The sequence below is a fragment of the Bombus flavifrons genome, chromosome 7, assembly GCF_040668555.2.
Source record: "Bombus flavifrons isolate JBK064 chromosome 7, iyBomFlav1_principal, whole genome shotgun sequence".
NCBI classification, from domain to species: Eukaryota; Metazoa; Arthropoda; class Insecta; order Hymenoptera; family Apidae; genus Bombus; species Bombus flavifrons.
Window position 1 is genome coordinate 10,121,435 of NC_138448.1, and position 27,709 is coordinate 10,149,143.

The 27,709-nt window shown below is 32.3% G+C and overlaps 1 protein-coding gene and 1 long non-coding RNA gene across 10 annotated transcripts in view; one reads left to right on the forward strand and one right to left on the reverse strand.

Annotated features, from left to right (window-relative positions):
* Positions 1 to 27,709, forward strand: part of jvl (javelin-like) — a 125,097-nt gene that overhangs the window by 17,674 nt on the left and 79,714 nt on the right. The window contains exon 1 of one of the 9 annotated variants that reach the window (XM_069116187.1): positions 24,494 to 24,604. The exons of the other annotated variants lie outside the window; for them this stretch is intronic. The gene's annotated coding sequence lies outside the window, so the exon portion shown is untranslated. Of the gene's footprint in view, positions 1 to 24,493; positions 24,605 to 27,709 lie in introns of those variants that run through there. 9 annotated transcript variants of the gene reach the window in all.
* LOC138182111 (uncharacterized) lies at positions 20,535 to 24,339 on the reverse strand. Its single transcript, XR_011173724.1, has 3 exons — positions 24,139 to 24,339; positions 22,463 to 22,667; positions 20,535 to 20,880 (listed from the first exon to the last, which is right to left on the reverse strand). It is a non-coding gene; the product is annotated as an uncharacterized LOC138182111 (long non-coding RNA).

The window sequence follows — 27,709 nt, forward strand, 5'->3', positions numbered from 1 at the left end:
CTACTGGAAGTCGCTGTTACACGTTAAGGTAAAGGTATCGGTGAATAATCGTAGAAAATGTACGCATATATATATGTCGAAGATGAAAGGACATAGGAGCCTCCCTTTTGGAACTTCGGGAAAATCCCCTAACACCGTAATCTGGATTCTATCATAGGCGTAATGAAACAATTGTCGTCTTTCGATCCGATTGTATTTGTTCGAGATTTGTGATAATGAGCTTGGGCTCGAGGCGACAGCCAGTCGCCGAACGTAGCCGCGGTCACGGGATGGACGCTTTGTCTAACAAAGGTATGGAGTAATTCTATAGTTCTCCTTAAAAGAAATATTTGTGGCGGTACGCGACAGTAAACATTCCAACGGTTTCTGTCCCGTGGCTCGCCACACGCAGACCCTATTCTTCGAGTAAGATGATTGTCAGATGTCGATGCGTCTCCACAGTACGTGATCAGCTAGCCCGAGGGCCGTTATAAACACTAAGATCTAGTTACCTAAAGTCCTTCAAACAAACAGTCTTTGTCCCAATTGCGAGAAGATAGAGGAGACTTACTTTTTAAGTAAATCTTTAAATTCTTTCCCGACGCTTATCTAAAAAGTAATATCAAACGAAGAAATTTTTGAAATATATTTTAACAGAATTTTCCAGAATTTCGTATTATGTACTCGTATTTGTTTTATTTCATAATTCTCTGTTCTGGTTAGTTGATAAAATATGTGTTGCAGTGCGGCTCTAATTATTGAACGTGTCGGCAGAATAGAATTTCGCACAAAAGAATGAGTTCGATAAGAATTGTCTAGAGAACAGATTTAATGTAATCTGATACAAGTTATCAAATATTCTGCTACCCACAATCGTATCTTTTGCGAACAATCTGAGGAATTTTACATCAAAGGAGCGAAAAAAGCACCATGTCTTAATTTTCAGATTAAATTAAGGAACAGGCTACATTTTTTGTTTCCTGGAACGCATAATTTTGCAGCTGGTACTAATTGTACCCGTAGTTAGCGTTTATTAATTGCCACCATTTGTACGAGTTTACAATTTTAATTAATTCTCGCATGTAATTGTTAAACCTAATTGGAATTTTTTTTAATTTATCACGAATATTTAGAATAAAGTTAGAGGATGTCTCATAGCTACGATCTGCTCGAATATTTATTTCGTTGTCACAATCCAGAGAGAAATTTTTGATGCGTCAGTATTTCAGTATCTCGATAGATCTGTTACATGCGAATACGTACATGAATGCATCTGTCGGACTTATCTAGTATGCATGTTTGTAATTAATTCGTAATGAATGGTATTCACGTATGAATAGTACAAACAGGAACTGAAAGAGGAAGTCACTGTGTATTCCGTAGAAGGAAGAGAGATGCGTTTCGTCTTTGCACGAGTCTAGAAAAGTAACAGTATGATTTCGTACGACGTGAAACGTTAATATTATATGTTTTTCTAGTCTATAATAGTCTAGAATAATGATTGATACATTTTTAAGATATAGGTACATATTCTTAATAAATGCAGCGACTTCCAAAACTGTCGCAACACTCCTTGGAATTGAACAACTTTTCTAAAATTAGACCAAACGACTTGGGTTGTTTTGAGAAGTTAGGAGAATTAGTTTACTAAGGGACGTAGAATAACAATTTTCTAAAAATGGCAATTGGTCAGAGTCGCCAAGAAGAAAGTAATTGCATTTTTCAACTTTTTTATCCGAGCATGTAATGAAAACTTAAATAACGCATCTAACATCCCCACAAAAAAACAAATCGTTTGATGTAATTTTGAAAAAGTTAATCAGTTTGAAAGGGTGTTGCAACAGTTTTGGAAGTCACTGTACATTCTAAGTTATTGCGCAAAAGAATATGCTAGTATCGCTAAAATTTCTAACTTTTGTATCGTAAAAAATTTCGTTACCAATATCGATTCAATTATGCAAGAGGATTCTGAAATGTGTAGAAATAATTGTAAATTGTGTAAAAGTTTCTACAAGTGTTCCAATATAACACTTTCGTGAGATACTGTATTTTAAGATCTCGGAAGTAAATGAAGAAAACGCGTTTACCGTAATATTATTCTGTTATAAGAAGGAAAGATTGCCATTTAAAATACCTTTCTTCATTTCCTACTTCATTTTTATTGCACATCGTGGTTTTTCAGCGCAGAATTTTCCTTGCATTTTCACACGGAATTGTGTGTTCGATCTCTCCTTAAAGCGCTTGTACTACCTAGCCACTGAAATACAAGGATAAATGTAATTAGTAACGCGCTCTTAATAGCGCATTGTCTGTTTAAGAAATCGCGAGTGGGAGGCATTCATCCCGCATAAATTACGCGAGCAGCAGATTTTCTAATTTATGTTAATTTCATGGTTATTCATACTATCTGAGTATTTCGAACGTTAGCCTATGTGCAAAAATTTACATACGGCAAGTTTACGTTCGCATTATTAATTTGTTTGATTCATCGAAGTGAAAAGTTGTATTACGAGTTAAAGGTTGAAATGTTTCAATGAAATTTAATCTTAGAAAATACTTACCAATTTTTTCCAATATTTACTTTAATATAAAGAATGAAAGAAATATTGGTTTAATGCTGAGGAATAGAAACGAAGGTTATTTATGATTAAAATAGAATTTTGTATTATTATTATTATTATTATTACAGTTCGTTGCGTGAATTAATATTTTGTTATTTAATGTATGTAACTATTTCAATTTAATTTAATTCTTACATGGGTAAACCAAATGCTGCTCTTTGTAAGTAAGTTTCAAGTTTAAATATTGAAAATTTTTGTATAAATTTCGATGTAAAGATATCAAGAGAGTGAAGAATGATTTTCACTCGAAAGTAAAGAATACACGGTTGCCCACATTATGATAATATTGCCAATTAGAAAGAATATTGAATTGATCAATAAAGTATTATATTTCGTACTTGTCTTTTTACTGCACTAATGATTATGGGATTTATTCTCAGCTTCTAAAATATATCTAGTTGTCTTCGATGTTATGATTTGTGTGTAAATGTATTAGAATGAAAATGTTTTACAATACGTGGGATATTTAATTTCAATGGCTTATACAATTCGGTAGTCAATTATCGGCGAATAGAAATTACATAGGTGAGGCTTTGAAAGCCTTGCACAGTTCGTTTAATGAGATTCTTGCTAAATGAAAAAGATAACATATTAGGAGATTACTATATCAAATGCTTTAATAATTAATGATAAAACACTCGATAAAAGTATCAAGAAATAAGGTATAATAAAAGTTTACAACTTTTGAATATCGAAGTAACAGTCAATTATATGAATAAACTTTTATAGACAAGATGAACAATACAATTGTTATTCGACTAATATCATATAGGAGCAATATGAGATTAACGAGTAATTGAAGGTTAATTCGTTTTTAATGACCATATTTTTTTCGTTATTACGTCGAGCAGATTATCTTCTAGATTCATTATTCAACTTAATTTGCTTATAATTATTGAAAACAGTATATAACGTCGGAGGAAGGGGCAGCAAAAATGTAATTTTTATTAGAGAAAAATTTTAATGGGTCCAGCAGCATTTTCTGCGCACCGATGGCTAAGTATTATTTAAAGTAAAACTACATGATAGATAAAAAATACATCCAAAGGATGTGATAAACAAACTTGGACCTTTTATTCCTCATTATCTAGCCGAGGATAGTAATTGGTTCACAATTTAATTTTTTTTTAACGAATCTTTTACATAATTCCTATTTCTGGACATACGTCCACTGTTGTCGTTTCTGATTCATCGTGCATTTCACATAGAATGTAAAAGCGTACCCTTATCGGTTTTCCGCGAACTGTATATAACAGTGAGGTGGTTGTAGTACATTTTTATGATCTGTGATATGATCTGTGATTAGTAAGGTCTTAGAAATATGATTTAAATTATTTTTCTTTGGAATAAAGACGGTTCGTAAATGTCAATTTTATTTGCAATTAAAACGTTCGTTTTATTTATATCCTTATTTTAAGATATTACATTTTGTAGTGATCTTTGTACGGTAGTGCAGTTTACAAGGATCCTTGTTTTCGAACGGTCGGTATTTGTGAAATAGGAAGAGGGTCTTAAATTAATTGAGAGATATTAAAGAATACTTAAGCTATTATTCACAAAGCTTAATTAAGTGGAAGAAATGGTTCTTCACAATGCAATAATACAATAATTAAAAGTGAACGCATATGTATAATGTGAAATTCACAGCATTGATGAAATAAAGAACATTGTGTAGCTATGAATTTATCAACTTCTATAATGTATGATATATTGTATCATTACATAGTATTATTTATTGAAATTCTTATTTAGCGATGTTTCATTAACTCGCAAAATTAAAATTAGCATTTTGCAATAGGATAGATTAAATATATTTTAGAATTTTGCAAGTGTAACATCGAACAGTATTTATATTAATATTTTATCAGAATTTCCTGTACATGTAAATGTATGTGAAATTTTACATATATGTATATATATAGAACATATTCGTGTATCACAATTGTTTGTTAACTATCGAATAATAATGTTTAGCAGACCTTTTTTAAACATGCAATTCGAATCGGACACGAGCTTTCTCTCACGTACGGTCACGCGATTTCAATTAAATGACACGAATGCAAGTACACGAGATTGCCAAATAGGAATGGAATTTAACGTAACTGGTGGAAACTTTTAATTAAAAAACATTCGGATGGTTGTTGCAACGATCGCGTGGACTCAAAATTTTTTTGCTTTGCAAACAACTGATGTAAAGTTTGTTCGAATTGGTTACGTATTCATGTGATCAGTTTATGAACTTTTCACAACCAGTATCCATACTTTCTATTGTTGCGATGTATTTGCTTGAAGGGAGTGAGCAGTCGTTACTAATAAAAAGAACAAGTGTGGAGAAAATTAGCGATAATTATTACGTTAATAATAGTATTATGTAATAACACATAATAATACTATATAATACATAATTATTATATTATGTATAATATAATACTATTATACGTATACTACTTATATATATTCTATTCTACATAATATAATAATTATATATTATAAACTACGCATAATATAATATAATAATTATCGCTAATTTTCTCCATACTTGCTTCCTTTATTAATAACGAGCCTTCGCTATTTTACAACGCTATTAATCGGATATTAATTGCTTCCATTTTTGTAATGTCTGACACAGATGTTTGCGAGAAAAAAATGTCCTTTCGCGCGAATGCACACGAATTATGAACGCAGTGTCTGCGTTTAAAATAGCATAGCGGCGAAGCGCGACGTAAAGATAAAATGGAATAAAACCGCTACACGATCGTTTAAAGTATTAAAGCCGCGAAGGAAACGTGTTTGTTCGTATTAATGCCGAGTTATCGTCGCGTCGGTCTGATGTCGCATTCAAACTCGGACAACGTTCACCACGGCATGACAATACCCGCCTACATTCTACTTGTGCAAAGCTGGAAAGCATCCGCAACCTTGAGGTTCTACGTTCAATTTCCAACCCTCGCCTAACAGCTTCGAATCATCGTTTATTCACGATCTCTTTAAGGACACGCGCGTCGACCTTTCAATCGAGTTTCTTTCTGTTCGCGGCTTCGCTTTGAATCGACTTGAAAAATTCACCGCCGATTTACATTTCGCACGATCGTTCTTTATCTTCTTTCTTTCTTCTTTTTATTCACGAGCATGTTTGAATTACTGTTCCTCTCATTAATAACTATTTGGGACGCACGTGTTTCTTTCCGGATATTGTGAATTCGTGCCGGATTGGGTCTCATTCTTAGTAGAGACGTATTAGCCAGACTAATAAGTAATTTCTGGTCTTGTCGCGGTCCTTTTTTGTCGTTTCTTGATCAGCGAAGCGTTTCGAGGTACTCAGTTACTCTTTAGCGTTGCGCCACCTTTGCGATTCGTTGAAGTTTCTACGAAGTTTTTCGAGCAAAAATGTGTACTGTTCTCGATCGAGTATGTATCGTTTTTTTTCTTTTCTTTTTTCGTGAATGGACACAGACATGTTTTATGTTTTACAGTCGGATGATTTGATTTATATGAGCACAGTGTCTTAGAGTTTTAATTATTCAGAGTAATTTTTGTATAAACGAGTCTAATGGGTAGATATATCAGAGGTTGCGTTTCATTTCATCGCGATTTAATGAAGGAGAAAGGAAAGAGGAAATTGCAAAAAAATACATCGGGCAGAAAAAGTTTGACGAAGTAACGTGACAGAAGAGATTAGGTTTTTATGTTTCGATGAAATTTATTATTATCATGACGTTGCTTCTTTACATTATCTACGTCTAGCACGCGAATTTTTTAAAAGAGGATTTAGTGGATAAATTATGGGGAGGTATGGGATGATTGAGTGGTTAGCCTGTCCTTCTGAAATGATAAACATGGATTTTTATTGACGATAAGCCTGGATATTTTTGAAAGTGTATAAAAGATTTTGTGGTTCTAAAAAAGGAACGTGCAATTTTGAGAGTGTAAACGAAAATATTTTGGAGCATTACCAAGTATTCGTAAATTGTGAGGGCAAAGAATTATTCCCTCTTATTCCTGAATATTTATAGCGTATTTATAATTGGAATTATTGTTAGGGATTTTCTAAGTTGAAATACTTTTTAAGTTGAAATATGCATAAGAATAAGAATCAAAAGTATTTATAAGAATTTTATTTTATCGAACTAGCGAAAACGTGTAGAAATTCTAGTTACAGAATAATAGTTTGGTTTTGTAGTAAATCTCTTAAATTTAGTTTTGAGTAATTTAGTAATAGTTATATTTTACGTGTTTGAAGTTTCGTTTTTTTACAAAGAAATGTATACTTAAATGTGCTATGTGACAATTAATAATAATATAATAATAAAAAATCTACTACTCTAAAATCGGCATTAAACTCCAATTAAAAACAAATAGTGTAAAAATAATTTGTTTAAATTAAATGTAACAGTTTCTTTTTCCTGAATAAAAATGATTGTATCGTAATAAGTTAGTAGAAAATTAAATAAATATTCCTCGCAATATTTTGCTCTAATTTTGAAATAAAAGATAATGATTCGTGATATAGAAATTACCATGTACCCTAAACTATCGCGATTTTGATCAATTTTCTAATTAGTACCTAGATTTAATATTTAATTAAGAAGCATGATAATCGTAGATACCATTTATTCGACCTTTTCTCGTATTTTCCTAGGGGTATTGTTTCATAATTAATGCAAATGACTCATACGTATTTCTATTCTCTATGCCTTTCTTTAGCCCTATCTTATTACCATGAGGAGATAATAAGGACTATTTGTGAATCATCATTATTGATTGAAGGTGAGAATAAGGCTAGTTACCTTTCGAGCATTCCGATATAATTTTACCTACACGTTCTTTTCATTCACTTTACACGTAAAAGAATTTGAAATACGCGAAAGTGCGGAAAGTATGAATTGATCACGATATCTGTATTTAGAAAATCGGGGATATTAATGGTTCTTTGCAAAATATTAGACTTAATAAAAAGTATATATCGACTTATTATTCAAGTCAATGTTGAAAGAAAATCAGGTATTTTTAAAACGGAATGAATTAACATTCAAGTAATGCAATGCTTAAAGTATTCTCCTCTTTAATATTCTTGTAATATTGTGGCTATTTAATTTTTCCATTGATTTAAGTATTTTTTCAAACGGTTTTATCTGTTTTGCCAATTTGTCCTTTTCCCATGAATTTAATAAACTTTTTTAAATATTTCCATCCACATTGTCTATTTATCCTTTTCCTATTTAAATACTTTTTTTGAAATATTCCTATCCATATAGACTATAATTTATTTCTTCTATATTATCGATTTATGCTTCTCTCATTAATTTATATATTATTAATTAAATATACTTTCCCCACCAACTGAAATATCGTTCCAATATTTCTGTTTATATTTATTCCCCGCCCACCAACCTAAGTAGCCTTTAAAAATAGTTCTCTCTATCGCATTATCCATTTATCCTTTCCCTATTTATTATAAATATTCCTTTTATCCATTTTGTCTATCTATCCTTCACCCGTTACTCTAAAATCAGAAAAATTGTTCTCGGATAACGTTTATAGTTTTACACAATGCCACCAATTTACGAACTCGAACAAAGTGGCATTAAACGGAGAGAGATACACGGTGTACGTTACGTTGTCTCGTCCATTGTTCACGAAGGAAATGAGTCGCTGGCATTGAAAACTGTTCACGTGTTACATCGTGGCATGGTTCACGATCGGAACATCGTTTGAAAGAATCGAACGTCTATTTTCCAAGACTTGGGACAATGCACGGACTGTACGCGTCTGTAAACGTTTAATGATTCTTTTATATCCGAGCCACAATAACCGTTTCCATACATTGTCTGCTTCTCAGTTGTAAACATAGGTTGGTGTAAGTAGTTATTTGATATCCAAGATGTTTGTTATAAAATTCCTGTAGACACCGTAGACCGCGCAAATCGACGCAGATGTTTGTACAGGTGCTTTATAGTAACCAGATTGTTGGGCAACTTAAATAGATGCGCGGCACGAGATAGTATCCCAAGGTGGTTATTTTATACGCTGATCCTTTAATACATCTGTGTTGGGTTCTGGGAGTACTTTACCTCGTAAATAGCAATCTATTTACACAGTGTGCTTTCGCGGATTTCAATATTTCAGCAACGTTGTTGTTTGAGGCAGTAATAAAAGTTAAACGAACCATCGAAGGGATAAAATGAATACTTTGGCGTGGTTATAAAATCGACAAAAAAATATTAAGAAATTCTAACGTAAGCAATTGTATCATACTCCTATGATACGTTATTATGTTAAACAATTTGCTACATTTTCAAAAGCACAATGCCGTCGACTACGTACGAGGATCGAAGTTCAAAACTGCTTTGGTACTTGTACCTTTCAATCATCTATAATTGCTTCGGTCCGTCATAAAAATTGCGCTTCGCTCTTCCTGTACGTAAACACAGTGCTCGAAACTTTTTCGAAGTAGCTTCCTGGAAACGGTGCGTGCCTTTGAAACTCTAAATTCTAGCTCGAAAAGCAATTTACCTGATATCCTTGACTACCATCCGCGTTGCTGATCCATCGGACTCCTCGTTACCGATACCGGTTTCGACATCGATCCCGCTGTAAACCAACCGATATTTTATTTTATTGTTTTGCTCCGACAAACCAGCTCTCTATCCGAACGTGATCCAGAAGTTTAAAAACGAAAGTTCCGTTGCGGGAGGAGAATGTATAACAGGAAAAGCAGACATCCTGTCCGGAGACGAACCCTTTGACACACATCTGTTCGGTTGGCCGACGAAGACGCCCAGTGAACGTATCGTAAATCGTAAATATACATGCAAGTGTTTATTAGTGGAAGCTAGATGGTTTCACCGACACTTTCAGTAGCTGGCCGCGTAAGAATGGTTTGCATTTCACTGGTGAAACTAGCACGGAGCGTTTGGTCGACGCGGTCAGACGAAATATTACCGACGTGCATTCGCTTTCCATCATCCTCGACACGTTCCTTTGTCCTTGCTGAACTTGCATGCGCGTGAACGCATCTCTATCTCTGGCTACACGCTCGTGCGGTCTAACCTTTTACTTTCCCCATAGGTTTTCCAGAGAGAAAATGTATGCCGACTAATTGTCGCCTTATGTTCGTTTATTTTGTAATTAGCGATTCGCGAATATATTCTGTTATTAAGATGTTCTGACGATCAGATTGCCGATATTCGAGCAAATGAATATTTCTATAAATACTATTGAAGTAATGGAACCTAAGTAGAAGTAGTATTTCATTTATTAAGTATTATAACGTATATTTGCATTTTATGTATATATCGTGCATCTTCTTACCTTTAAATCTCCCATAAATGTATAAAAATCCGCAGTCTATCGATGATCGTTTGTTGGCACAATTTTATAATGTTACGAAGCTATTTAAATTGTGAGAATTTATGTAAAATGATAAATATAGAAACTTGTATAACACCAGTAAGTAACATTAATAGTATAAATTCATACTAAGAGATTATAATAAAAAATGTAATGTACATGTATATATCGTCAATGAAAACAGATAAAGAGTATTAAAAATATCAAGGATGTACATGTATTAGTGGTCAAAGTGAATGATCTTTATCTGGCTGAATATATATTGTTATTCATATACTTACACACATACGTAGGATTTAATTTCCTGCACGTGCGCTCGCATTATAATAGCGCTTTTTGTATATTACACCGAAGGGTCGAAGCCCTTTGAATGATCTTTATGAGTTTCGCTATTACGAATATACCATTTAGACTGAAGTTCTAAGTACTCGTAAATGTACGTTTACCACAGCGATATTTCATTTCGTTTGCCATTGTGTCGCTTCATAATGAATCCAATAACACAGCGTTTCGACAGAATCCGTATTTCCATGCATTTTTAAATTATTCCATTTCTCACGGAATGCAACGATAAAACGACAATTCTCCCAGAATATAGAATTTTAGCGGAATGCTGGAAAAACAAGAACAAAGCTGTTAGCGTGTGTGTGAAATGAACGCAGATGATTCTACCTCGGAAACTGAGATTGAATTACGTTGAACATTTTATGGGTATCCATTCTTATGTCTTTGCAATCTCGTTAAAATGTGCGTTGCGAAACTTATTTTTCGAAAGTATGCCAGCCATCAACTGTCATTAGCTTCCGCAATTAAATAGACTCGCGTCCTCCGAGAGATTTACGAAGTCACGCGTTAATGCTTTTGACGTGCTATTCTTAACTTTGATTCTTTATCTCGTACGTAGTTAGCGACAGAAACGAGGAAGCAGAAATTCGCGATCCGTCTGAGAGGAATCAATTTGTACAATTTCGCAATAAATGAGACACGGCAATTGTAACGAGCTAGATGAAATAGCTTTTTAAAGAAATATTTACTCAAATGACTTCATCGTTCAGTAAACCATTTATCTTTTTCTTATCGTTACAGTTATCCTCGTTATTCCAAATAGAACTTTTAATTTTTTTAATTTTTTTATCTTTTTTTTTAACTTTTTTTAATTTTTCAGATATTCTTCTCTGGAATGTTTGAAATGCGTAATTTTAAGATATTCGAATGAGAAATTTAACTTTCCCTGGTCCTAAAAATAATAATTGTATTGTATTTCTTACGCAAAGTTTTTTGGTAGTTCAATTGTTCGAAGATTATTCTCCTAAATATTTCAGATGTATAATTTGAAGATGTTCGAATGGAAAGTTGATACTTCGATAAGTCTGAAAACTAGAATTCTACGAACGAGATTTTTAACAATTGTCGGAACTCTTATATTTTTATATATCTATACTTTAATATACGTAAATCAATCATTAACGAAATACAATTGTTGCGAATTCTCAACTAAATCGGTTGATATTGTGAACCTTGAATGAGATTAAGGAGGAGATTGAATGAGATTAAGGAGCTCAAGGAGGAGGTAAATTAAATATATCGAGTATTAGTATGGTTTGATAATTTATTTACACCTTTAGTATACACGAAGAGTTTGACCTTCTGATCACGACGGTTGTACGATCTTCTTGAGACAGAATACGGTGTAGTATAACACGAACAGTACGACGCTCTGATGAAGACTGTGGTGAGACATTGTTGCTACTGTCACCCGAAGTTTCGTCTCGTCTTTATATCCTGACTTCCCGTCCCCGGCTTTTCCATGATTTAATTGTACTCTCGTGGGTATATATCCTCTGGTATTGTCAGCTGTTTACTTTGCCTTGACCCATCGCGCACTTAGGGTGTTTCTTAGCCTCTTAATGATATCCGCATCGTAAGGTTTACAGCTTGGGGAGGTAGACAATTCGGAGTTCACCAAAAACGGTAAATGTGTTGTCTGAGGCATAAACTGACGGCCACTCTACATCCCGAACAACAATTTCTTCCTATATTTCTCTCTATTTCGATAAAGATTTTCCAATCTGTTTTTCGTGTACTTTTCGTGTAGCGTTTTCTTCTTTAAGTTCAAATATTTCGAAAGTATAATATTGCCATTCATTTAAAACGAATATAATGCAACTAAGGAAATAATTAGAACACATGTTCTTTACTTTAAAAAGATAAAGAATGGTTGCTTTCAATTTGATTGTCTAACTTTTACACACCCGGAGATTAATGTTATTTCATACTTCGTGCATTCTATAATTATATATAAGGATTCATATCTTTTCTGCAGAAAAAACATTGATGAACAGATTTCTCTTTCCATTTCCGCCGCGTATGACTGTTTCGCCATCGAGTGGCTTATCTCGCTTTTAATTTTATTGTTACCCTTGTTTATTGCTATCTATTCTTCCATCGGCCGTTTATCACGCTAATCTGGAACTTTTTCGAAAGTTAAACAATTTTTCCCTATATAATTATGTCCAATATTCGAGTTTTATATTTCATATTAAGTTGGGAAATCTACCGTTCTACTGTGTATTCATTTCGAAACCTCTAGTGTATTTGGTGGAAAAGTTTTTTTTTCCATTTTCATTAAATAGAGTAAGATATTTAATTAATTTAATTTAATTTAGTTAAGGTAAAATTGAAAGGGATATATTTGGAATTTGTTAACAGAAACCTGACAACCAAGTCTCGGGTGTATTATCGTTATATTTACCTATTTTAAGAAGTAAGTAAGAAGTAAGAAGAAGAAGTAAGTATTTTAAGAAGAAGAATTTAATTATTATTATCGTTATTGTTATAGTTATACCATATTGTACAACATTGAATGAAAATTCAATAAAATAGCTAGTTGTCATACTGTGAAATAGTTTTCTTATTTTAGAACCTCCTGAACAATCCAACGGGTCAATAAAATGTCAATAAAAGGAAAGACGATTGAAGACATTGATGATATGAAAACAAGATGCTATGATTAAACCCAAATGTTTGCTATGTAACTACATTATACTTCTACATTTGTCTCGCGTTCTGTTTCTGTATTTGGCTGCTGAATATGGGGCATCGCGGTGGCGTATTTAGTCCGCAGACATTTTCATCTGGTTTAAAAGTCTATTTCTGTCTTACAAAGTACCATGAATTTGCAATTCATCTTGGTAGGTCATCGTAATGCGTGCACATACGCGTAGACGTAGCATACCGTTTCTCCTTGTAAAGTTCTTGTATAATGATCCTTTACACGTAGCGGAACAAGTTAACGACCTATCTTTTCCTAAATTCTTGCTTTGGATGTACGTAGTTTGCAACATGCGTGGCTTCTTTCGGTGTTTACGATGTACTTTGGAGCGTAAATGCGTCAAGTAGATGTAGCTGAAAGTATGCAAGCGAATGCTTTGTACGTGCGCCTGTGATTTTATTTAGCTATGTACGAAGAAAGAAAGAAAAAGAAAAGGTGTTGCATGAATTTCTTAAAGTATTAGACGTGAAACACCGTTAAATATATATTTTATATTATATACTTATGCGGCGTAGGATTACATATTTTTTAGATAACGTCTATAAGATTATAAATAAAATTAAATTTACATTACCTGTTTCATGTTTTATATCGGTATTTTACGATTTCGTGAACGTAATCGCCAAGTTCCTGATCAAATTACATCATTGAAACTTACATGTTATAATCACGATTTCGTGCGCAATGTTGCTGTATAATTTTATACTTAGCGAGTACTTATTTATTTTAATTCCAGGCTACTTTCTACAGAAGTGAATATAATTCTCTACAAAAACGTATTTAACTACCATCTTTTATTCATATTGTTATTTTAAGTGCGCGTGAAAGTATCTCTAGCGAGGGTAAACTGAATAAATTAGAATAAAGTTGTCAACGTCAATCGATAACTGTTCGAATGAAAGAGACAAATAATCTCCATATTATCTTAGATTGAATTTATGCTCTTCGATTCAAGTCACTTAACTTTTTAAGGAATCTACCGCTATTTCACGCCTCATTGAACGTCCTTCATTTCATTCTGCAGTCAATTCCATAGGAAAAAGCGTAATTTTTAACGATAACCTTCGTCCGATATTTCACCGACTTACTGTCCTGTTCACTCGCTTACCTGTCGAATCAAATGTCAGGTGTTCCTTCTTCGACAGACTTACATTTCTCTTTCATGCAGCGAAAATACGGACGAGGAATGAAGATGGAAAAGGATATTGCAAGAATACCTTCGCTCTTACCTATTAAATAACGAGGAATTAATAAGCATGTGGTAATAAATATTAAATAAAAAATAATATTGTTGCTATAGTTTCATTTTTATCTATGAAGATATAATATATATATAATATGTTAGAATAAAATAATTTCAAATTACTGTTAAACTTGAAAATGGAGGAATAAAAACGAGAAAATTCAAATTAATAAAAGAATTTATTTCATATAAAGAATGCATTTTTTTAAATATCTAGTAAATAATAGACTCATTAGCGTTCGGATTCGTTCTGTTCGTTTTATCGTATCTCAAATTTGCTTTGAGTAAAGTAAAATTGTATTTGCATAAGAATGTTATGCGGTTTTAAGTTAAGTTAAATCTTCTACGTTAAGATTTCTTAACAGAGTTCAAAGTACGTATATATATATATATATATATATATATATGTATGTATACATGATAATTTACTTTAAATACAAATGATTTATAAGTAAAAGTAAATTAAATGAAATTTTTGTCGTTTGTATATTTTTATAGTTCAATTTTAAAATGTAATTGTAAGATCCGTGGGAATACAATAGGAATTGGAACAATTCATTTTATATAAATATAACGAAGGTCAAGATATGTGAATCTAAGTAATTATACGAACATTTTATCCTTCTTTTCTCTTAAGTATACAATAGTTTCGTTACTATACTTTAAAATGAAGAAGTCTTCCAACTGTAAATTAAATTTACTGCTTTCTCAAGTGTCGAGGATGCTCGTGTAGCAAAGTGTTAGGAATTCATTGAAAAGAAAGAAAGACGTACAAAAATGTACGAGTATAATACTTTTTATAGAAAAATAACGGTATCTAAATCGATCGAATCTGCACGCCGTTACGCATCGCATTATTTTTCAACAATACGTGTCTACGATTCCGTGAGGAATGTCGAGTAATTACAATTCGAACCGAGTCTGACCGGAAATTAATACAAGACGCGAGAAAATTTTCGCAGACTGTGCTCGTACATGGATCAAGGAACAGGATATGATAGTTCGCGAAATATGACACGTTTATTTTTGACTTTCTTATTAAAATTTCAATTTTAATTCTCTGTATTTCTATGAAGGAATATTTCCAGTATATTTTCAATATTTCTATCCAGTAGATTAAATTGTACCTACCGAAGGGTGTCGTTCGTAAATATTCGTACACTTTGGTCAATTTATAACGACAATATGTGAATTGTATTAAAGAGTACAAATTAATGAATGAATGATGAATTAATAATTAAGAGGACAAATTACTATCTTTTTATGGAGCTAGTAGATTCTAAACATAAATTACCTGTTAAAAAATAAAGCAATATACTGTACATATATAATGATATAAATACATTTTTATTTCCTTTAAATATCAATAGTTGAATTAACATGAGCAGTTGCTGTACTAGTTTAAAAGAATCTTTCCAATCTGATTTATGATTAAGAAAGTGAAGAATCTGAAGATAAGAAGCTCGTCAGGTAACAAAAGAATTGTACAACGCTTGTCAATTATAAAAAGTTATCTACTATATAAAAGTAGTTATTCATTACATTGCTAGCGTTTGTAAAATCATTCTTCATAAAAATACCATTTCTTAAATTAAATACATCAGATGTATCTTAAATAACGTTTTATAGAGACTTTTCTTTTCTCAGTCTTCATTAATTTCTATTATAAAACACCTCTCATTAACCAGTGAAAAATAATGTTATCATTCTTCACAGCTCGTCGATCGAGGAGCGTAATCTCGTTTAGAAGATCGTTGAAACAATGGAAAAAGCGCTATAATAATCTTAGAAACTCTAATGATTGATCAGAATCGTTTCATTCTTATCTCAGTTACGATCGAATCAATCAAACACGTAATACTACCAATACAAAGACGAACGTAGAGCGCTGATTCACTCATATTTCAAATGATCCATTAAACTGCAGTTATTTATTTTTCCACCACGTCTCAAAACTGTTCTTTCCCTCTCCTAAAGTAACTTGTTAAATGTATAAAATTCCGCGATCCTCGACAGGTAACACACGTAACGATCGCAATGGATCTCTATCGAACGATCGCCTATTGCTTCCGCAATTATTCTATTTTTTTTCTCGTCAAGTAAATTATACACGTGTCGTTAGGCACAAGTGTCCGTTGCTACTTGATTGGGTGAAAGAATACGCCGTCGCTGACTAACACCTAATCTGCATCAGAAATCCGGAAGCGCGAAGGCGTGACTGCTCCGCAGTTCTTGCGAAACTAGTTTTCACTCGGCAAGATCAAGGCTCCCGCCGCGATCGATCGACGATTTCGAGGTTACATAGCCGATATTGATAATCGGGTTTCATTATGATACTGAAAATCTATAAGAAGTCTTTTAAGTCTTGTATCTAATTAGAAATCATTGCAGCAACGACCAGCAAAACATTCTCAAAACGATCGAACGAAGAACCTGAATGAGCAAAAGAACAATAATTTTATATTCGAAGAATATAGGAGGAAAAAAGTTCAAGAATGTTGGCCGAATAAGAAAAGGAAAAATGATTTTATTCAATCATTATCGAGTTATCGTACATCTACAATGCAAATTTCATTTAACCTTCGAAGCTCGCCGAATAGTTTCTATTTTTCTAATTATCATCTTAATCGGCTTTGGTCGAGCGCGTTTTCCACAGTGCTTGATTCACACAAATTCCATTGCGTTCCAGCTGGATTGAATGTGTAATAAAACGTTACAGGTCGTTTGCACTACGTTTCCACGGAAATAAACTTCTGTTTCGATCCTCCGCATTGCAAGGCTGGCCGACTATCAAGCGTGGTATTTGTACGCGGAAAGCAGTAGGACTTCTTGCATGCTCGATCCAACGTGTTATTTCAGTAAATCATGGTGATATCGATGCACGTGTTCGCTTGCCAAAGAAAATATTTTTCATACTTTAGTGATCGTGGATCGACCTATTATTCCGATAACTGTTGATTATCATTTGCATTGTTAATTCACCGTAGAATTCGGTTTATTGCTTCTTTCGAGAATTAATAGACAACTTTATTACATAAAAATCGGACAATAAAAATATGTCGAGTATAACCACTATCAAAATTTTTTCTAGAATTTTTTTATAGGGATACATTCTTCCTTAAAAAGAGTACGAGTTATCTTTTTAACAAACAAAGTAATTTTATTCATATTTTGTCATTTGACTAAAATATTGTTAAATAATACTTGATATATACGTAATACGTAATATGAATTTTGAACGAAAATTCCAACTGAGAAAAACGAAAGAGGACAAGGACTCGAGTTACGTCACTAACTCCTTTATTATATACTTTTTTATACCTACAATGATATATAGACACAAGATCGTGTAAATTTTTCTTGTTATGCCAAATACGTTCCAGCGTGTGCATTAAAATCGTACTTTCTTAACTTGAAATGTACGTACATACTCTCATTCAAAAGAGGTATTTTATGGAGGGTTGGATCATACTAAGTTACATAAATATTTTATCTCTTAAGTTTTCAGGCATAAAAGATATAAAGAAAGTTGCTATTGATATTTGTTAACATCCATTTGGTCAGGATTGTGTCTGTCTTGCATTTATGACCAGGTTTCATTCAATTTAATGCTTGTCTACCTGTACGTTGTATTCAATTAAGGAAATTAATTTCTCATAAACGTGTATAACAAGTCTTTTATATTTTTTGTTCAAATATATTTATTTTAACGATGTGAATTGCATAATACATAACTAGAATAACAAGGAATTTTATGTTTTATCGTGTAAAGACGGATGTAATTAATATTAAGAAAGTAGAGGATTAACTGATATATTTCAAAGTTATGTTACTTTCACCGGTAGATTACGATATATTGCGATTTAATAAAACGCATCAATACAAGAAGCAGATCGTACGACCTACTTCTGTCGAACCTTGTTAGTAAAGAGGACGTGTTTGACTTATGTGTACTGTCATATGGTGCATTGCATTTTAATTTATATCAGTCATAAAAGATTGTGGCCCAGTGAAGAAGAAACATGAATGTCAGTCGATTTCTTATGTCAGTACTTCCGTTACAATAAATTGCATCAAAGGTATAGAACGAAATATCTTGAAGTAAGATTTTAAAATAAGACTGTAAGATTAATATCACGATATGTGCATTGTTTTATTTTATGGTGCTTTGTTATTGGAAAAAATGATGAGCAAAGTGAATGATTAAAAATTTAAGCAGCGAGTAAAGTTAAAAAGTAGAAGGAGGAGAGAGTATTTTAAGAAGCGAAAATAAAAAATTACAGAAAGTACAATGCTTATTGATTAATGAGAGATTTGAGACTTTTGTCTAATTGTCAATTTGTCTAATTGAGATTAGACTAGTTTGTATGTATATGTTAAGCAATAAATTATAAAATTAAATAACAATAAATTATAGTAACCAATTTAATGTCTCAAATTATATAGTATGTAGTGTATATAATTTGCAAAAAAGACTTCAAACAACCAAATACAACATTGTTTTAATTATGAATGAACAGTATTTTCATATGTGTGGGCTTATTTCTTATAAATGTTTCAATTTCACGGTATTTTTCGTGAAAGTTTTTACATAATCAAAACGCTCTTCAATAAAAATTCACTATAAGAAGTTGACACAGCTTTTTAAATCCGTTTTCTTTGTTGAACAGACGTGGATAAATATTTTTACTTTTATCTTAATGTTTGCTTTACGTGGGCATACATCAAACAAACGGTATAACCCTATGATGTATCACAATTTGTCTTCTTAGAAAGTACGCTTTTAAATTCTTAGCATTAATTAGAGTTTTTTTAATGACATGATGTTCTATTCATGAAATTCTAAACGTATAATTCCTATTAAGAGAATTCTATGGAAATGCTAATAAAAAGAATAGCGTAACATTTCATTTCATGAAATGTGAATTGAAGTTCATATAAATTTTATAATTTCTACTTTTTTCTTTAATATATCGCTACAAATGTTAATTTAATTATATACTCTTCTTTTATGCTTGGCGTAATTAAAGGAATGTATGAAAACATTTTTAAATTCAAAAGTTTTATAGATATACGTCCTTTCAAGTTGAGAAGTCCCTATAAATCCTGAATCTTTTATTCAGATATTATCTGAAGGTGCAAAGATGCACGTAATACACGTAATATATAAAAATACACGAAGTATGCAAAATAAAGTATCTATTCGTTATAAAACTTAATATAATAAATACAAATCTCCGGCTAAATTTCACTTGTTTTAATCCTATTCCTAAAAATATGATACGTACGTATACTCTTAATATGGTTGTCTCATAAAATATTTGATTAAATTCTAAACCCATAAAAAACGAATAACGTACACCCGTATAAATTTCCAGATCGTTTAATTGAAGTTATTATAGCAAGTTTGCAGCATTAGCGATTACAAGATTGAACCCATTAAAGATTATAAGAACAAAACAGGTCTTTTTGTCGTGATCAGATTGATGGATCGAATAGTTGCTATAGTTCTGCATAATAGCGTTCGATCGATGCTGATTGATGGTCTCGTGGTGCCGGCAGGCTGAAATTAACGACGGATATCGTAGGACACGGTTCGTTAATCGAACAACCACGATGCTCAGGTCCGTAAGAACCGTGGGTGTTCACGTGTCAGTGATGAGTTTCTTGCTATTTTCATACGTTTTTGTTTTAGTTTATACGCGCAATTTCTCAGTTCGAAATCGCTGGATATGTGTTAACTATCTATAACTAAAATTTTGTTTGATTATCAGAGAAAAACATGTAATTTATTACAACTTTTTGCACCTTAACGTTATGGTTCTGAACTAATCGATTTTATCGTAAATCGAAGATAACTGTTCGGAGATGATAAACATGTTAGAAAGAAGTTTCTAGAATGTTAGACGTAAATTAATTAACTGAGAGGAAATTACGACGATGTTATATCATCGTCTCCTTCGGTTACGTTCACTAATTCTTTTCATTAGCTTCATAATCAATGAACTATTTTTTATTTAAGTATCAAATGTGCTATAGGAATATTGAAAATAACGAACCAGTTACATAATTCTTATTCATACATATATTCTGTTGGTACTAAACTAACGAAATATCACAATGAAACGGTGATTTTAAATTATGAAGACAAGAGAAATCTACAATTACAAAAATATGTATAATGTGTTTCTGTTATTTATGTTCTACGATATTTCGCACAAATTAGCATCTATATATAATCACTATCCATAATGTCATAAATACAGATATAACAACGATAACGTATATCCACGAACTGTATACCTACACAAAGTTTCAACAAAAATATGAAAAGTAATCAAGCATCACGTTCCCAGGCCTAGGAATACCAAAATAGTGAGAAAGGAAAAAGTAAGAAAAAAGTTACCTCATTCGAGGTTCTAGTGTTAACTATCTACACGTAGAACGATCTGTTAGCTTGTATTTGGAAACCGGATTCCGTGCCGTAGAGGTTTGCATAATCCGGACAAATATTGGAGCTCGCCTGCATTATCTCCCGTATGAAGCGTCGAGGTTCAAGGGTCAGCTCAGTTTAATTGTACGCTGAGAAATCCTGCTCCGTGTTTCTCGCGTTCAGTGCGTCCTCGTCCCTCCAACTGTGAAAGAAACGGACGAGATTATGGACAACGATACGGTGTATGCGTGAAAGACGATAATGTATGCAAGTCAGGCACTAAAGTTCCCGGTGACGCCCGCTATATACGTACTCGACCATGCATCAGGCTCGCACGTGGCTCTAAAGGTAAATTCACGTCGGCCGGGCGTCACGAAAATCGAAGGGCAACCTACACCGGTGAATGTAATTATGGTGCAACGCGTTTCGATTATCGTGGCAGAACGTCCAAGTTCGTGAGTTTGTGCTTGCCTCTTTTCAGGCCATTTCATATGATCGTACAAATTTTAGTATTGCTCGTAATTTAAAGAGCAAAATGATGAGCGATGTCGTGTGAAATTGGAAAAGATATATAAGGTTCTTGTATTGAAGTATTGTTTTCTTGCGTTTGATCATTATTTTACGACGATATTTAAGAAAGCATAATATAAGTTTCGAATAGTTTGCAAATTCAGAAAAGAACTATTTACAATATTTATTATATTTATAAAATACTACCAAGTTATTAAAACTTATTACTAAAAAATATTTATTTGAGAATTTTTTGAATGTCGAGATGTCGGATGTTGGATGATACATACTCCTCATAAATCTTTCTTTGCCATAATTTCAAATGGAATTTATTTTGCCTTGATTATATATTATTCTGATATATTATTCTTATTGGTATAATATTATATTGTATAGATAGTATTATTATTATTAAATTACAGTGCACGGTAATAAATATCTTACATTTTGTATGAACATAAATCTATATATGTATATTTATACAAATATACATATAACTATAAAAGTAGGAGTTCTCTGTACAACTCTTAATCTGTTCTCGGATATTTGTTATTGTATAAAATAGAAAAATTAATTTCATTTCTTCCAATCATTTTATAATATTCATGTTACTCGCTTACAAAACTCGCTTTTGCCTTATCCGGAATGGTATTGGCACATTTGAATAATTCTTGTAGCCGTGCACGTAGCATTAAAGATAAAGATACATTCACACTGATGAATTGTGGGCGTCGCGGAAATAAATGAAGTGTCGACACTTTTAGCAACGACGATAAAGTATCACCGTTCAATTCGCGCGATCATTGTTTCGCTTTCCGTGATTTGTGTACATAGATGCATATCTATCGTACTGGTATTAAAATTGCATTTAATGTCTTTTCTGTTTCTCGAGAGCTAACTTCTGTCCTGTAAGCTGTTGAGTAATCGTGAGAACGTTTCTTTCCCGTTTGGATTTCTTTGAGACATTTTTATTACAAATCGTAGTCCCGTATCATACAATGATAATAAATTTCGTGTACCTCGTGGCGTTCAAAATAAATTGGCTAATCAGTGACAAATATTGTCGCGACGTTGTTTTCCTTTGTTTTTTTTTTTTTGTTAAAAACTGTTAAAATTTAAGAAAAGATGGAAAATTTGAATTACTTTATACAATTATTATGTACTTCGCGTACTCTGTACATATCAACTTCAATTTTTGTCGTTTACAAATTCCACTAACATCTTTTAATTAACATCTTATACAATTATTTATTACTTTGGAAAATGTGACTTACAGTGTTTCTGTAGTTCTTTTTCCTTTTATTTAATCTATCAGACCTTGGCCCTTGTTTCTTTTACCGCGAACCTCGTGTTAAATCGCTTCTACGAAGCTTCTGACGATCTTTAGTTGACGGTGAAATCGTTGCTCGTTGATTTCACAACCGTCCTGTGGTTGAGTCAGGCGCAGGTTTCGAAGTTTCTATCGGCTGCGTCCTAAGGCTGTCGATAAAATCGATCGCAATTATATATATTCACGGTGACGGTAATGCGATGTTGCTATTTGGATGATTTGCATGGGCAAAGGGTTACATTCGTAGTATTGCAACTTGTTGTGTAACTTTGCATGACGCGGAAACATCTTTGCATAGTTCATTGCTACAAACTACATGCTTAAGCGTAATTGAATAGAATTTTTAATAGAGTTTTTAAAAATTAATATTTTTAAGTTAGAAAAACCTAATCTAATTGTTTATTTTAATAAATCCAAATCTACAGTGCCTACTTATCTGAACAAAAAAAAGGTGGAAGAATCTTAAAGATACATAGAAACAGCGTGTTTATTTATTATTATGCGACTAGTAGGCGAGAAAAGAAATAAAAAATGGTAACTCTATATACAACATTATAGTTAAGTATAGTTAAATATAATATCCTAATATAAAAAGCACACGTAATAAAATACACCATATATCGTACCTGAGTAAATACAACAAGAAATTTGTCATATATAAAAATCCTTAAAATTCCAAAAAAGTCCTCAGATCATCCCTCAATGTAAAATAATGTAATCTCATTTGAGCCAAAAAAAAAAAAAATCATATGACGTGATCTATAATAAGGGGCGTCAAAACCAAACCTTTCTAATATTAGCTCGTACTTAACTCAACCTAATTTTTTACCTTATGAAACTCTACACGTATAAGTAGGAAATTAACGAAAATGGGATCTACTGTCAAAGAATTTTGTTATTCGACATTTCGAAAGGAACTGAAAGTTTAACAAGAAAGTATAAGAATTTTTATTATTTACGATGAATGGCGTCTTTTTCTGGACTCCGGAGTATAATTGTCTTCTTTGAATCACGTCATCAGCACGTAGAGAAGAAATTCGAGCAACACGGTGGTCAGCCACTAGCTATTGCACCACGTAATTAAAGACAACCGTAAAGGTACCTAAACCGGTCTGAGTAACGAAGTTTCGGTTACGGGCTACTTTCTCGTTTGCTTTTTTCGCTTATTCCTATTACGACGCCGAAAATATCGATGGACGCCTCCGACACACTGGCTTACATAAGGTCACGAGACGCATACGTGTGCAGCAGGAAGGAAAAGAACGTGCGTGCGTCTACGCACGCAGACTGGTCTCTGAAAGAGGGCGATCTGTGCCTCCAGTCGGATATAATTCTCGGCATTGCAGGACTTCTGTAAATTTGTCCGTATAAGCGAGCTACAGTGATACACGGCAGTATTTGATTTACCACAATTATTACAGAGAGCTTGGGTGTATAATACGATATTTTATAGTATATGTTATATGAAACTTTTTGGGATTTTACTAGTATCGTATAAAACACGATTGAATAAAATATATACGTGTATATATTACTAATGCGTATATTATTATTAATTCGTATTTAATATATTTTTTAAATCTAAAACGTTAACACGAAATTTAAAAAGAAACTGTGTACCTTTGAAATTCATTTGTAGCTATATATTTTTAAATTCGTTGAACTTTTTAAGTTACAGTTTAGGATGTTCTTCGTTTTCCTTTATCAACTGTTTTTAACTGACGCGAACTCCGCTACAAACTTTTTTAATCAAATAAATACTGTCGTCATTCGCATGGAAATATTTTTGGTTTCGATGTCTTTTTGGTATCTGTTGCGGCTTCTACATACTTCTAGAATGTTACGTGTCTATTTGAGTCATATATCAAATCTATTTGATGTCTAGATTAGACCTGCCTCTAGATTACTGATGATCGATTAGAATCATTACGTTGTCGAGCTTCGTTGAAGGTGATATACATATTAGTATGTCCTCTATTCGATGTTTTGATTCAGTCGTATTGTGGCGTAGGATATGTTAAAGAAATTACAATCATTGTTTTACTTTGGCAAGGAAAATCTTAATTAACAATAACTGTGATAGCTGGTAAGTTAGTATATTTAAATATAAATATTTATTTTATTGAGATATATTTTTTATCATAATTGTATAATTTATAACAATAATGTATAATAGTTATAAAATATCTTAGTCGTAATAATCAGTTAACTAATGTTTTTAGTTCACATGATTAAAATTATGTCATCGCAATTATCGCAATTTTTTAATATACTATTGTGTTTGTTAATTTTTTATATAATATCTAATGGAAACATAAGAATAAGTAATTTTAAACCTTCAATCTCATTTTTTAAATTATGAACACACACACAATATTTATTTGATCACTATACAATATTCGTCATATATTTTATTTGCTTTGTTTTCATTTCTTAACAAAATTATTGCCAAATGTTATCCATACACTGTCGAATTCGAATTTCAAAACAAAAGAAAGGAAGTGGGTCACAAAAGGACGGTGCAAGTTTTTACGACTGGTCGTTAGATGATTAACGCTCATTTTTTACCAAACAGAAATGTGTCGACACCAGATCTGATCTATAATTGTGTTTAGTCTTTGTGCCTGACGAGTGTACACTTGTATGTTATGAATAAGTATGCCAGAAGATAATAATAGCTTCATTTTCCACAGAAATCATAAAATAAAAAGCATGTTTTAAAAAGCACAAATACGCATGTGCAGGATATCCAATTTTATATCTAGTAAAATCTGTTAATATTTATTATAAAATATCTCCAATATCTTTAAAATCTTCGATATCGAAGATCCATAAGTTTAGCAGATATATTAACTTTTATTTTGTAGAACTTATCGTATAAGATATGACAAATTTCTCGTCTTTTATACGATAAGTTTTCCAAGATATAAATTAAAATATCTGCTAAGCTAAAAATGGTTTTTCAATATAAATAGCCTGATGCTTCTTTATAGAAAATAACAAGCTACATTGATTAATATATTAAATACTATCTTACTTCATTTAAAAAAACGATTATATATACTGATAATACATATTTGTTCTACATATGACTTTTACGTAACAAAAAATTAATTACATTGAATTATGTTTTCCTTTCAATTCCTCAGTGAACCATTTTTTGTACAGCAAGTAATCTACGTATAATTTGTAATTAGGAATTAAAGTCGGACACTCTATAGACTTTATTAATAAAAAGTGTTAATCTCGTGTTACGTAATTAAATGAAAGTAAAAAAATTGCAATTTAATCGTGACTTAATCTCGTTCGATTTATTTATCTTAAAGTACTGTGCTATCCTTTTTCGAAAAAAGGAATAGTATCGTATGGACAAAACATGTTGTCAGCTTAATGACTTATACAGAGTTTCCTTTTATTGTCAGGCGCATAAGGAAACATTCTTTAATGAAAAATTTCACGTTAACTCCTTTTACTTTTCTCTTGATGAGTGACTGCTTTCTTTTCCGTGAGCAGCGCCTTCTTATCTAATCTCTCTCGACAATTAATTACCGCAACAATATCCATAATCAGATGACTATTCTTCGAACGAATATCAAGTTTTTCCTTTTTCTCGTTCAGCTTCAGCCCCGTTCAGTATGAATTAATTACCGAGCTACAGGTTTTGCAAATTACAGGATTAGCCAGTCGATCGGTATCTGCCGTATGCACTCCGACGTTTATCTCACGATAAAGACATTATGAAATAAATTTTAACGAATCACCGCGACAAACTTCGCTTACCCAGAATAACGGTGCATTTTTATTACCTTGCTGACCTGAAACAATCAACATATGGCAACAGTACGCGTGTCCAATCAGCTTGTTTAACTGTGTACTCGTTTCGTATTCTGTATTAAAATGAAGAATCTCAAGGTTTAACAGTTTACAACAATCGCTAAAAACAATAAAAAGTTTGTAATCAACGTAGAACTTACATTCATTGTTCTAAAGTAAAATGTAAATTAATAAAGCAAATATTTAAATAAAGGAAAATATTTGAAAATATATGAATTGATTGAAGAACATATTCGATCGAACTCGAACAATTCTAAGGATGAAAGGTGAGAAAGTAAAATGATTAAAATGCGATTTATGTAAGATAATACAAAAATATCTCATCAAATTCAATGTTTGACGTGATAACAATTTCGAAGTAGGAGAAAGTCATAAATAACCTAGGAATAATACTCGTTTCGACTTCAAAAAATATTTATCTGGCTGGTGGATATAGATAATTGCGATAAAATGTTTTGTCTGTGATAGGTTACAATTTTAAACGCTATATCTCAACGACGCGCATATTTGCATTTTTCGCGTTTCGATTCTAATTTTACGGTCTCGAACGATGATTATTTAGTGTGCACTCGCTGGTTTCGGAGAGAGTCGTATCAAGATCAAGAGCTGTATCTTACTTTAACTTAACACCTAATTAAAATGAATGTAAAAGTTGGAAATCCATAAAATTAAAACGCCTTCGAGGAAACGAACGTTCGCAGCTACGCATGCAAATTGATACGAGGGATATAAATTCTTATTGATGATACAGCTATGTTGGATTGAATTGGGGGAAAAATGTCATTACCAATGCTTTATGACGTCATTTTCTAACGTTTTAATTGACAATTCATTTGAAAACAAGGCTATATTTCTGTTTCCTTTAAATTCTTCACACGAACCAATGGAATGTTATAACGAGATAAGATACGCTTCAAGAAAGCATTTATTTCCTCTTACCGGTGAAGAGGTGACAGGAATGTTCTGATTTGTGCTTTTATTGGTAATATTCGCTCACTTGCATATCTGTATGTAACAGCATAATTGAACTGCAACACTAAACTCTGAGAATAATTCAAAATACTCAAATCTCGTTTCATCCCCATTATTATCATTCCCATTATTCGATGTGATTTTCGCTATACGATGGGTGATTTCATTAAAATTTGATATCGATTAAAAATTAATCAAATCGGCCGAGATTCGTTGCGCAGAATTGGAATTGAATTTACGATCGAATAGTCGTAATCTCATGGTAGTATCACGTAACTTTCCCACGAGTTCTTTCCGTTATCGATCATAGACGCAAAGTTGGAATAGCGACGCGACAACGAGGCAATGGTTGTTTTACATACGTGTTCGTGATTCTTATGCAAGC